This window comes from Marmota flaviventris, chromosome 10 (genome assembly GCF_047511675.1).
Source record: "Marmota flaviventris isolate mMarFla1 chromosome 10, mMarFla1.hap1, whole genome shotgun sequence".
Lineage (NCBI taxonomy): Eukaryota > Metazoa > Chordata > Mammalia > Rodentia > Sciuridae > Marmota > Marmota flaviventris.
Window position 1 is genome coordinate 110,161,944 of NC_092507.1, and position 13,523 is coordinate 110,175,466.

Sequence of the window (13,523 nt, forward strand, 5' to 3'; positions counted from 1 at the left end):
CTGACTGAAAGAGCATAAGGCCTTGAACAACAAAGTCCACTATCTCTACATGCACTGGCACAGAATGCCAGGCAGTGGGAGCTTCTGCACACAAGCCTGTGTGCACCATATAAAATGCACCACAGAGGGGCAGCAGAGACAGGACAGAGAGTGGCAGCCTGCACAAGCCCTTCCCTTCCCTTCAGTATATGCGCACTCTGCAGCCTCTGGCAAAGAAATAAGAGAACAGACAGGTAGGTACTCAGCCACTGGCTAAAGTTCTATGAATAACTAAGCATGGAGAGAGCAGCTGAGCTTACAGTGTTGGAGAAATTTCAGAGTGCGGATGGGATTTCAGAAGCCAAATGGGGTCCATGCTGGAAACCAGAGGGTGAGTTCTGAGCCAGAACTTCCAGAAAGTGAGAACAACAAATTTTATGTCATTATTATTACCTCTAAATATTGCAAACTCACTCTAAACATTATAAATAAAAGTTCAAAGACCAGTTCCAGGAAGGGGATATGTGGGTGGAGTTCCAAGTTTAAGTATAAAATCATGTTTCTTAACCACTGGGTGCTGAAGGTAACAGTCTATTCTAATCATTGCTGGAGATAGATCCCACTTTCTTTTTTCTCTTATTTTGACATTTCTGCATGCTTGAAATAGGCTATCATTTTTAAAATAAATTCACCATATGGGAAAAGAAGTATGCAAACTGAGAAAATGTTCCGTGGCCTGAGCCAGTGCTATGGGTTACACCCTTCCATGTGTGTTCCCAGACTCTGGTCTAGCTGGGAGATACAATGTGAGACCAGGTGGTTGCTGCACACTCAGGAAACTGTGCAGAGCACACAGAGGATCCCTCCTGGGCAGAGGCTCAATAGGCCCAACCAATTGGACTGGGTGTGGAGAGCGGGAGGATTCCACAGGCAGAAAGGTGAGGGCAGTGCTCCAGACAGAGACAGTGGAATCTGCAGAGGCCCTTGCAGGAAAGGAGATCCTGCTCCTGCACAAGGAGACGTGTCTGGGCCACACAGAGAGCTCAGGTGCAGACCAGAAGTGGAGGATACACGTGCACAGGCATGAGGGACACAGGCCTGAAACACCTTGGTCTCCTCAGGAGATACCCACTCCTTCTTTCTTCGCCTCAGAGTACACCTTGTGTGCTCCTTCTAGAGAGCACTGGACATTCTATTACTTTCCACTTTTATGCCTCATCTCCTCTAACATTCCGACTCTATGGCAAAAGAGGTCATCTCCAACAGCGACAAGTAATGAGAGTCACAGAGCAGATCTGGGCACTCACCACTCAGCTTGCCATGGGAGGCAGTGAAGGTCTCTCTTTATTTTCCCAGAAAAGATCACTGCAGCATCACCCCTGCAGGATGGATTGCAAGGGATGAGGAAGATGCTTGAAGAATCCGGGCACAATGGCACATGACTATAATCCCAGTGATGAGGGAGGCTGAGGCCAGAGGATCCCAAGGTCAAGGCCAGTCTAGGAAACTTAGTGAGAAATGTCTCAGAGTAAAAAACAAAATGGGCTGGAAATGCAGCTCAGTGGTAATGTGCCCCGGGTTTCAATGCACAGTGCAGGAAAGAAAGAAAGGGAGGGAGGGAGGGAAGGAAAAAAAGAAAAGAAAAGAAATGGGAGAGAGGGAAAGGAAAGGAATGGAATTAAGTCCAGAGATGGTGGCCTGGGGTATGTCACATTAACAAAATGTAATGTGGGGTGCAGGCTGAGGCAAGCCAGGGCAGAGTGGACAGACTGAGGTGGTCACATCAGTCCCATGCAACACTTTCTCAAACCATAAACCTGATGGCATCCCCTACTCCTCCTCCATCCTCTCATTCAGTTCTCCCCATTCTACCTCCAAAATAACATGTTATCTTCCTCCCTGGTCACCCAGCCTTGGTCCAGACCCCTGTCATTCTGTATCTAACCCCCCACAGGGCCTCCCTGCCTGGGCAGTCACCCATTAAAGCCATTCTGAGCATAGTTGCCAGAGATGTCTCTCCAAAATCACATCAAACTTGGTCACTTTCTCCCTTAAAAACATTGAGTTGAGCCCCAGGACAAGGACAGGTCTGACAACCTGAGTATAATACCAAAGGCCTGAAGACTTACCCCTCTACCACCTCAGACTAAATTCTTATGAATCCCCTGCTCTGCCATCCCATTATCCAACTTGATGCTCCAACCATAAACCATGATTTGGAACTTCCTGCTTAATTCTGTACTTTCATGTGAGCACAGAGTTCTTCTGCTTAGAGGGTGCCCAACTCTCTTGCTGGCAAATAGTTCTCAGTTCCTTATTCACCAAAAGAAGTTTCTCATTTAAGCACCTCCCTGTGTTTTGTATGCTAATTCCATAACCCTAATTTATTTATCTATTCAGCCCAATTCTCTATATTATCCTGTCCTGTGAGCAAACTCACCATTTCGTCTCTATGTTGCTAGTGGACACACAGCATAAGTGGATGGATGGATGGATAGATTCACTGACAGATAGACATTAAAACCTATAGAACAAAAACAAGCTAAACTGAATTGCTGTCATATTCAGGGAAGCTGAATGAAGGAGTCAGAAAGGCAGAACGTTTTAAATGAGAAAAACACAATACCAGTGTGTCTTTAAGGTGTCAACGAACCTAAGAATTGTGTCACCCCCATGAGACTCAAGAAACAGAGAGACTGCCTTGGGAGGATGTGGTAGGAAATCATTTTCATTTTCACTGTGTGCAGAGGAGTTAGTGAGGAAGGGAGTTGATAGAAACAACATGAGAGGAAAAACAGAAAAAACTTCCATGAAGCCAAAAACCAGTTGCAAAGATTATAATGGGAATGGAACTTAGATATAATCCTGAGGCTAAGTAAAGCCCCCAATAATTTTATACTGAAAATGAGGACATTCTGCATTTTAAAACTGCAATCCTCCTCAAAGTCATCTTTGATGATTCTAGGTGAGGACAACTTGATCCCACTGGAGGTAGTGATATGCACATCAGAAGACTCTGGAGACATTTCTTTCCCTTTTTACTGGTCCTATATGGCACACAAGAGTAATGATCAGAGAATGAGTCATGTTCTGAGGAAGGAAGGGGTTCATCAAGAGGTACAGAAGAAAAGAGAGAATGAACACAATATGCATTGCCATTCTGTTCCTAAGTTTAGGACAGCGGGTCGCTTGCAATTTCTGGAACAGTTGTGAATATTTTCTACAAACTGGAAGCTCCCTATGAAGAGTGCAGTGTATCCTCAGAACACAAGACCCAGTACCAGCAACATCAGCCCTTTTTCCAGAATGGGTTCAGGGGTCAGAAGGATGGGCCTAATGCTTCCCCGGACACTGTCTATGAGTGCAGGAGCAACCTTCTCCAGAGCCCAGAACCTACTTCCTCCTGCACTGGCTGGAGTATATGAAGCCACTGTGAATATTAGAAGGATAGCTTCATGGGCTACAGTACACACACTTAAGGCCCATGCTGGCCTTTACGATCTGGTATGAGTTCTTTATTTAATTTTAATTAGTGGGAAAATATGCACCAAGGCTTGACTCTGAGAATTTCTTTCCCCACTAAGCAAAACAACTGATTGACAAAATCCTAGACAAATGGGGAAGACACCCTGTCTCCTGCTGGGCAGACAAAACATTTTGTGGAATTCAAATGTAAGAGTGAAACAAGCATCCAGAAAACACTTGTCCAGCCTGTGGCTGTGGGATGAAAAAGGAAAGAAACCGATGTGCATAAGGAAAGGGATGCAGGACCAGGATAAGCAGGATTTAGGGAATGTATCAGAGGTTGCTGAACTCTGGGTGTCTCTTAATCAAGACATACTAGGACTTTGACTCTACCTGCACTAGAAGTGGATGATCTTCTGTGCATCTCTCCCATTACTGCACACCCGTACCTTCCCCTGCACAGACAAGGTCATCTCCATATAGTGCTAGGCCAAGGCTCCAGCATCATTAAACGGTGGCTATTCAAGGCCAGCAACAGTCTGGGTCTGCAGTCATGAACATGATGCCCACAGCACCTGTAGACTTGAACCTAGAGAGCAGTAGAACTACCTCAGCAAACCACCCATGAGGCTTCCATTGCTTTCAATTAGACATTGGCCCAGGATGCATCTAGGAAGACATTTATGTAGCCAGATCTTTCCCAGCTCTGTCTCTGTTAGTGTCTCCAAGGACATATACTGCCCAACAAGCCAGATAAAGTGGCTATTGCCCAATTTGCAGCACTGTTGACAGAATGTTCTATAGTAACACAAGACCTCAGGAGTGATCGGCTTGACCTTGAGTCTGCTTGGTTATGAGATCATAAATGCACAGCATTTAAGATGTGTATATTAAAAAGACATCCTCCTGGCCTCACCACACAAATCTGCTCGAAGCTCAACAGGGAATGCCCTCAGAGACAGAAGAGAACTTGTTCCTACTCAACATGTCAAAAGTCACACTTATACTTGGCAAGGAATCTGAGTTTGATGATTGGCCAGGTACAAAATCAGCCTTCAGTTCACTGTGCAAGTGTTAGAGTGTGCCGACTTCTCCATAGTCTCCACAGCATTGAGCACTATATATCTGGGAAGGAAAACATTCTCGTCATTAAGGGCAGTTGAAAAGTGTGAGGCAGGCAATTCTGCCCTGGTCACTGGTAAAAAGGCTAAAAAGAACAGGGCAAGGATCAAAGGTGAGTGGAGCAGACAAAGAAGGACCAATGAATGCCTTCATGCCCCTTACTGTCTTGTGTGGGAGAATTAAGAGAGACACTGAGCCTGGCCCTGGCCACTGTCTTCCCACTTGGGGAAGGTAGTCTACAGGATTCATCAACATCACAGAAAGGAATTTCAGGACCTGACAAAGGATGCACAAGAAGAGACTTATTCAGGAAAGCAAGCAATAGAGCAAAATATGCACTCAAAGGGAGAGGGACTGCAGAACTCTAGAGGAAAATGTGCTTAAAACTCTAGAGGAAAAGGGCTCAGGAGACCTTTAAAGGACACTTTGTAAAGGGTGGACATGAGCGGAGGTGGGGTGGCGTCAGCATAATCTTGATTCTTTTGATGACCGCTGAGCATGCGTGGGTCCCAAGAGTCTGGTTCTTTCAGAATCTTTGGATTGACACCATGCAATTCGTAGTGCTTAGACTTTCCCCATTGCTCTCTCTAGGCTTTTATATATTAGTCTAAAAATTCATTCTGTCAGCTAACAAGGTACATAGGCACAAATGAACTGGACTTCAATACCCTTAAGTTTTATTGAGTTTTAAGAAGGTGGTCCTGGGAGGAGAAACAGGCCTGGGGTGGAGGTGGGGTAAAGGTGAGTGTTTTCATGGAGATCTTAGATGGATAGTGATGGTCCTTCTTTCCTTCCCTGTCTGTTTCTCTTCTACCTATCCTATGACTTCTACACCACCTTATTTCTTCCTGCCCTGATTTTGACCTCTTATTCTCAAGGGTTCTTGAAGGTTGAAGGTCTGTCTTCCTGAAAGCGGACATGCCATTAGCCCTGCCTAGTCAGAGATGGAAAGTCTCACCCTGCCTAAACTAAAGGAGACATAGGAAGGTTGAACTCCATTCTTGAGATGGGTCACATTCCTAGCATTACCATCAATCATCTTAAGCAGGAATATTTGTAAGCTGAATGATACAAAACTTATCTGAATGAAGAAGGCATCTAGTGATTACTCTCGATATACGCTTTTCTCTATGGTAGCTCCAAGGAATAAGGAAGCCAAAAAGGTGAGGAGATTTAGGATTACTAAGCAGATTCACAGATCAAGGACTGATTTTTGATAAAGTAACCCCGATAGCCAAAGAAAAAGTCCCACCACAGCAAAAAAGGAACAAGATTTCTGGTACATAATACATAAGGAAATTTTACTTAAACAAAATCTTTCTTTCTTTTGAATAGGGCCCATAGAGACATGAATATTGATTGTGGCTTCATCAAGGTTCTGATCTCATTAAGTCTTAAAGAGGAATAGATTTAAATCTAGACACATGGATCCAAACAGTATATCCCTGGAATTTAACTGTGAGTACACTTAAAAAAATCTTGATACTCCATTGTGTATAAATGCCACATTTTTTTTATCCATTCGTCTATTGAAGGGCATCTAGGTTGGTTCCACAGTCTTGCTATTGTGAATTGTGCTGCTATGAACATCGATGTAGCAGTGTCCCTGTAGCATGCTCTTTTTAGGTCTTTAGGGAATAGACCAAGAAGGGGAATAGCTGGGTCAAATGGTGGCTCCATTCCCAGCTTTCCAAGAAATCTCCATACTGCTTTCCAAATTGGCTGCACCAATCTGCAGTCCCACCAGCAATGTACAAGTGTACCCTTTTCCCCGCATCCTCGCCAGCACTTGTTGTTGTTTGACTTCATAATGGCTGCCAATCTTACTGGAGTGAGATGGTAACAAATGCCAAATGTCTTCTTTGATATAAGGAGAGTAACTAAGATCAGAGTAGGGACGAAGAGCAGGAGAAGAAGATTAACATTTAACAGGGATGAGAGGTGGGAGGGAAAGGGAGAGAGAAGGGAAATTGCATGGAAATGGAAGGAGACCCTCAGGGTTATACAGTGGAGGGGGTAGAGAGAGAGGAGGGGAGGGGAGGGGAGAGGTGGGGAGGGGGGAGGGGGGAGGATGGGAAAGGCAGAGGAGCACAACAGACACTAGTATGGCAATATGTAAATCAATGGATGTGTAACTGATGTGATTCTGCAATCTGTGTATGGGGTGAAGGTGGGAGTTCATAACCCACTTGAATCAAAGTGTGGAATATGATATGTCAAGAAATTTGTAATGTTTTGAACAACCAACAATAAAAAATTAAAATAATAATAATAATAAAAAAATAAAAATTAAAAAAAAAAATCTTGATAAAGATCTTCCCACTTTGGAAGGAACTAATGTGAGGGGAAATCCTTTCCATAATTTTCAGTAAGATATAAACTCCAAGTTGAAATGTTGGTGTCTGAGGTGAGTTTTCAAGAGCCAGAGGACCTTGTTAGTATATTAATCCTTTATGCTGAGGAGTCCCATCAACTCTGGTTACTAGACAAGTTTGATTGGAAAGAGGTCCAGGAGTTTCAATCAATGGAGAAAATCAAACCCCCATGTCCAAAGGGCAATTAACATTACTTGCCACATCAAATATAGCAAAATTACCCAACGCTCTTCTGAAATGATTCCAGTTGATCAAAGAGAACTCTAGAAAGCTGAGGTATCCTCAGTCTTTCAGGGCAGATCAACTATCTTATCTCTTATGATTTCCCTCTTTGCAGAAGGGGCATAACTCAGGTGTGGGTGGACTCTGGGGCAGTCCTTGCTCCAGGGTCCAGGATCACTGCAATGGTAGCAGCCTCTGGGATTAGAGTTATTTTTCCCCTATTTTATATAGCGCCTTGGGGCACCTTTGAGGACAGGGGGCTTTTACCTAAGGTAAGGTGAGCAGTTAGGCCTGTTCTGAAGCCTGGATTCATCTCTTTGGAGCCTTCTTATTTTCCACTCTCTAACTTATATTGGAGCCAAGCTGTGTTACAGAAAAAAAAATCAGTTTCTTTTTCCTCTAGTGCTCTGCCTTCAAATAATTTCAGTTATTTAATATGTACCTGAGGTTAGTTCTCAGAGAAAGACACTGAATTACCCATAATCTTGTAAGCACATGTTCAAAGCTTTCCTTATATCTTTCTGGAAAAAAAATCTAAAGAAAAACAGGACACTTTTTAAAGTTCCTTCTGTATAATTCATGAGTTTCTAAACTGGGATGAGACATTGCTCTATCACCAACTGCCACATCAGGAATCTTATTTTGTAAGTTTTCCATGAGACTCATACATTCCCATAGTGAACCTGGATGAGCAGCACTGGCCTATCTCACTTTACTGTCTACCTTTGGGTTTGGGGTCCTTGCAACTGGTGAAGCAGCCTTGATTGGAAATAAATAGGCTAGATCATTCCTTCTGTAAATTACCAGTGACTTGAGCATCTTTGCCTTTAATACACAGACATATTTCTTACTTCTCAGCCTCTGGACCATTTCCCACCAACCCCTGCATTTTTCATTAAAAAAACAACAACAACAACAAAAATTTCAAGAATGCAAGCCCACTCACATCTTTTCATTTCATGGCCAAAATGTAGAAAAAGACATACATATAAGTTATATGTTTAACCTTTTATGAAAAGAATATCTCTGGGACAAACTAGATGTGCTTGACAGATTATGGGCTTTCTACAACCCCAGCCTTTTTTATGTGTTATTTTGAGGCAGGGTCTCACTCAATTGCTTAGGGCCTGATTGAATTCCCAAGGCTGGCTTTGAATTTGAGGTCCTTCTGTCTCAGCCTCCCAAGCCGCTGGGATTACAGGTGTGAGCCATCACTTTTTGGTAGTATTTTTTCAGCAGATGTTCCAGAAAACCAAGAGGTGAGTAGGTCTGTTAGATTAGAATCCAGTTGACACAGCACAAATTTAAGATTCTGGCAGAGTCTTCTGTGGTAATTATCAGTCACTCATGCATAAGAACTTTCTTTACAACTTCCTGGTTTTACTTAGTTCTTTGAAGGGCTAACACAAGTGACTTCACCTTCATTCAGATGACTCTCTCTCTCTTTTAATCAAATGCTGCCTTGTCTTTGTGACAGTTTTCCTGAAGACAATTGCTGATCATTGATCCTGTTTGATTGTCCCTCATTGCTAGGATGCATCTGTCTGTCCCATATTGGAGGGATAGTGATAACTAAATGGGATTCAGTGTCAAAGTCCCTTTTGGCATATTTGGGCAACGAGGAGGATTAGAATGAGTGTTTTTTAGGCCAAGCTTACCTGAGTCCATTGTTAGTTTTTTTAAAATCTTGTATGTTCTGTAGGGAATGGCCTGCATCTCAAAACATCAGTCCAGATCCTTATGAGGTGTGGCACTTCTGCAGAATTCCAAAAGGATACATTAACAAAGCTTTAAAAGGAAAATACTTTTAATAAAAACAAAAGCAATCTAAACACTGTTGCTGACACAGATATTCTTAAATAAAGTTTGTTTGTAAACTGAAAAAAAGGAAAATACCAAACAAAACCAAGAAGACAAAATGAATTTAGTTTGTATAGCACTTTTAAATATTGGAACAATTTTTCAAGCATACAAAATTTTAATAAGAAAATCAAAGGATAACCAGTTTGTAAAAAAAAGTTTGGTTTTATTAGAAATATGTATATATGAGTACTTGTTGGAGTCTGTCCTAGGACTCTGGTTGTAAATGCTTCAGAGAGAATCAGACCTGTGGACCACAAATGACTTAAAACAGCTGCGGTTAGGATTTTGATGAGAATTTGGAAACTAATGTGACAATTTAGCTACATTCATAGTACATTAAATTTTAAGATAGTACTTATGACTAACAGTATTATGGCAGGACCATGAGATTTCCAAGTTTTAGAATGTCTTTAGAACATTTTTATCAATGCCATATATCCCATATCATGATAAAATTATAGTTGCTCATTTAATTAGACTTAACTAGAGATATAAAGTGATCATGTGATGGATTTTAAAACATATATTTAATGAACCTTGAATGTAACATTTAGTTTTCCTAGGAAATCAAAACCTAACAAATAACAGTGGCAAAATCCAAAAAATTATGTTAATGAAAATGGAAAACCTTTGCTTCCTAGACAAGTTTTTGTAAACATTCCCAGGGATAAATTAATCTCTTAGGTAAACCATGCTTCTCTAAACATAGAGAACTAGCTTGTGGCCTGATATTAGTGCATTTGGTTTTGAACTCAGAAGAACCCTTTAAATAGCTCTTTTAAAAATTATACCCAACTTAATTACACATACATTTTTAAAAAACACGGATGTTTATAAACTTTTGCAACTGACTGAGACATTGTACAATTGATAACATCCTTAGATCTTGTCTTACCTTCCTTTTTCCCATACCAGAAATGTGTGTCTTGGATTTTAGTGCAAAAATGTTACTTTACCATATAAAATCCTTATTCATTTGAAAGCATTCCTTAAAAATATGTCCTCCAGTGGGATCCAATATGGCGGGCCAGAGGGGAACAGCATTCTGTGTCACTCTGTGACCTGGGACTCAAGTAGTGGGAATACTGCTTCTCTGCGAGAGATAGAGGACCCCCCTATAGCTGTTCTCACTTAGGAATCTCGGCCTCCATACCTGTGCAGGGCTCCAAGGCTCAGCATCAGAGCAGGACCCCAAACTACTCGCCCGTGCAGGACTCCTCGGTGCCAGAGTGGGACCACTGGCATCAGCACCAGTGCAGAACTCAGGGCCACACACCCACACAGAAATCCAGGACACAACTCCCATGCAGGATCTCTGGCCGCTACCCATGCACAGGAACTCTGGCCGCCACTCTCGTGTGGACCCCCATCTACCAATGTGGGGTTTGCCCCATCGCCTCCATCTTGGTATTCTGTAGCCACTGCCTTACTCCCTTATGCATAGTAGCCTGCCTGCACCTGGGGACATCGCACAGGCTCTGAAGACAGTTGACAGCCACAAGACTGCATGCTACAGAGCTCATTTCTGCCCAATACCATCACCACCCAGCTCCCCCCACCAGACCCAACACCACATGGCTGAAGGCAGCCGCCTCCATCTTCGGTCACCTTCATCGCCATCTTTGGTCAGGTAACTCTCAGTTTGGAATGCCCACTGGCCAGGTACCCATAGTTTCTAACTCCCCCATCTCCCTGGCAGTCACTAACACAGCACAGTGATTGCCCAATACCAAACAGCTCTCCTCGACAATAATTAAACTGTGAAACCAACCTAAATGCCCTTCAATAGATGAATGGATACAGAAACTATGGTATATATACACCATAATTTTATATAGAATATTATCAACATTAAAAGAGAATAAAATTACGGCATTTACAGGTAAATGAATGGAGTTGGAGAATATCATGCTAAGTGAAGTAAGCCATCCCAAAAATCTAAGGCGAAATGTTCTCTCTGATAAATAGATGCTGATCCATAATGGGGAGGGGGAGGCATGGGGAAAATAGAGGAACTTTGATTGGGCAAAGGGGAGGGAAGGTGGAGAGGTTGCATGGGGGCAAGAAAGATGGTGGAATGAGATGGACACCATTACCCTAGGTACATGTATGACTGCACACATGGTGCAATACTACATTGTGTACAACCAGAGAAATGAAAAGGTATGCTACAATTGTGTACAGTGAAACAAAATACATTCTACTGTCATATATACCTAATTAAAATAAATAAACAAATTTTAAAAAGTGAAAAAATTTAAGCAGATATATAAAAAGTACTTAAAAAAGTGAAAATCCCAAGGTCTAATAGAAGGAAAGAAATAGTGGAAAGCAGAGGGACAGTCACACGACTCATCCTAAAAAGGTTAGAAATTTTTCAAAGATTTTTGAGGAATAAAGGGATTTTAAAAAAGTTAGAACAAAACACTTGAGGCCAAGGAAGTCTGAAATAAAGGTATTTTTGAGACATTCCATACAAACTCTAGCCAGGACAAAGAAAAAAACCACATCCCAGGCAGTTTCCCACAGCCAGCAGCATCAGGTCAAGGTAGCATTTGGAAGATATCTGTCCCAACAGAGGTAAGAGCATTTGTGTAAACTTTGGGGGAAGGAAGGTGCTATATTGTCCATAGATTAGATGACAGGACAACGTGAAGCAGACACCATGTGGAAATTGGATTATACAAAGTACTCTTTGCTTCTTGACTAATCCAGGTTGAAATCAGAACATGATGAACATTTTATCAATAACTGTTTCCTCCTTTTCCTTTTTACTCCTCCCTCCCTCCCTCTCCCCCCAGCATGCCTCCCCTTCCCTTAGGGTACTGCCTACCAAATCCAAGTCTTGGGTAACTAGAAAACACCCACAGGACCTTTTGTGTTTTGAATCTCCAGATTCAACATATACTGAGGAATGTGAACCAGTATTTTCTGTGTAGGTTTAGCCTCAAATTGTTAGCCAAATAGCTTTTTTTATATGCTTTCTTCCAATCTTGTGCCTTGTGCTAATTTTAAGACATATAAGAGTATGCTTCTTTTATTAAAAATGTTGGTAGTGGTGAAAGTCAAAAGAAAAAAAAATGTAAGCCAACACTCCCAGAACTCTTCACAGCAGGTGGGAAATTATAAATGGTTACTAAGAAATAAAATGAAACCCATGAACAGAGATGGGGTTGAACAAAGATTTTATCACCACATCTTTCAAGGGTGGATGTGATGACCCAGGACCAGTTATTCAACACAGTAGTGCACAAAAACAAAGCAAAAATCTAATCTGAATCAGAGGAATCAAGATACAGATTGACCACAGTCCAAGGTCCCTTGGCTGGAGCTCCTGCTAGGGACACAAATTCTTTTGCACAGGAGAGGGGATAAAGGTCTTGGGGAAGGAGAAATTTCTGGAACATAAAATTGAAAGGTTGACCGAATTCTGAGAAAGGAAATGCGTAAAATGGCTTATGTAAATAAACTGTTTCTCATTAGCTTAAAATTTGATGCAAAGGAAGACTACATCTCGCACAGGAATGCTTCCCTATGGAGAAGAGAGAGGCCAAAACCCATGGGTAAGGTCCTAATAGCAAAGTAAGGGTTGATGGAATGAAATGAAAGCATACAGGAGAGGTGTGATCTTTCAACAGGCTTTATGTGAAGTCCCTGCCCCTCTTTCACCTGACTATGTTACAGGAACATACTTTGTATCTAATTGGGAGAGTGTTTCTCCTACAAGTACCATAGAATAGAAAATGTATTTTAGGCAGATTTTCATGGCTGTGACCAAAATGCCTGACAACAAAAATGTAGAGGAGTGAAAGGTTCTTTTGGCTCCTTGTTCCATATATTTTATTCCATGGTGGACCAAGTCCACTCCACTGGGATTAAGATAAGGCAGAACATCATGGTAGAAGGGCCTGATGGAGGAGCACTCGTAATTCATGTCTGATAGAAAGCAGAATAAGAGAGAGGGGAAATTGCTGCAGGAAAGAACAACCCTTCCAAGGCACATCCTTAGTGACCCACCTCTTCCAGCCACACTCCACCTGCCTACAGTTAAAACCTAGCCAAGTTCATTAAACTAGAATCAATTGATTAGGTAATAGCTGTGTTCATCTAAAAAATTCACATCTGAATTTTTCTGCATTAACACAGGAGCTTTGGAGTGGGCTCCTATACAAACATAACAGCATGAGTACACATCCTTCAAACCATATCAATTATAATTGGTGAGTGGAAATTTGTGACATTGCTTGAGCCTGGAGAATGTAGAGTAATCCCTAGTGTGCAACAGCCTTATGTGTGACAAAAGTGGGGTTTATGCAAAGATTTATGAGCACCATCCAGAGAAAACCAACTAATAGGACTTTGCAGGAGAGGACATTCACTGGATGGGCGTGTATTACAGTGATGCTATTCATTAAAGGTGGGGAAAAATCACAGGATGATTCTCCCAAGAATGATGACACTCATTTTTATAAGAGCAGAGCAGGACAATGGGACTAT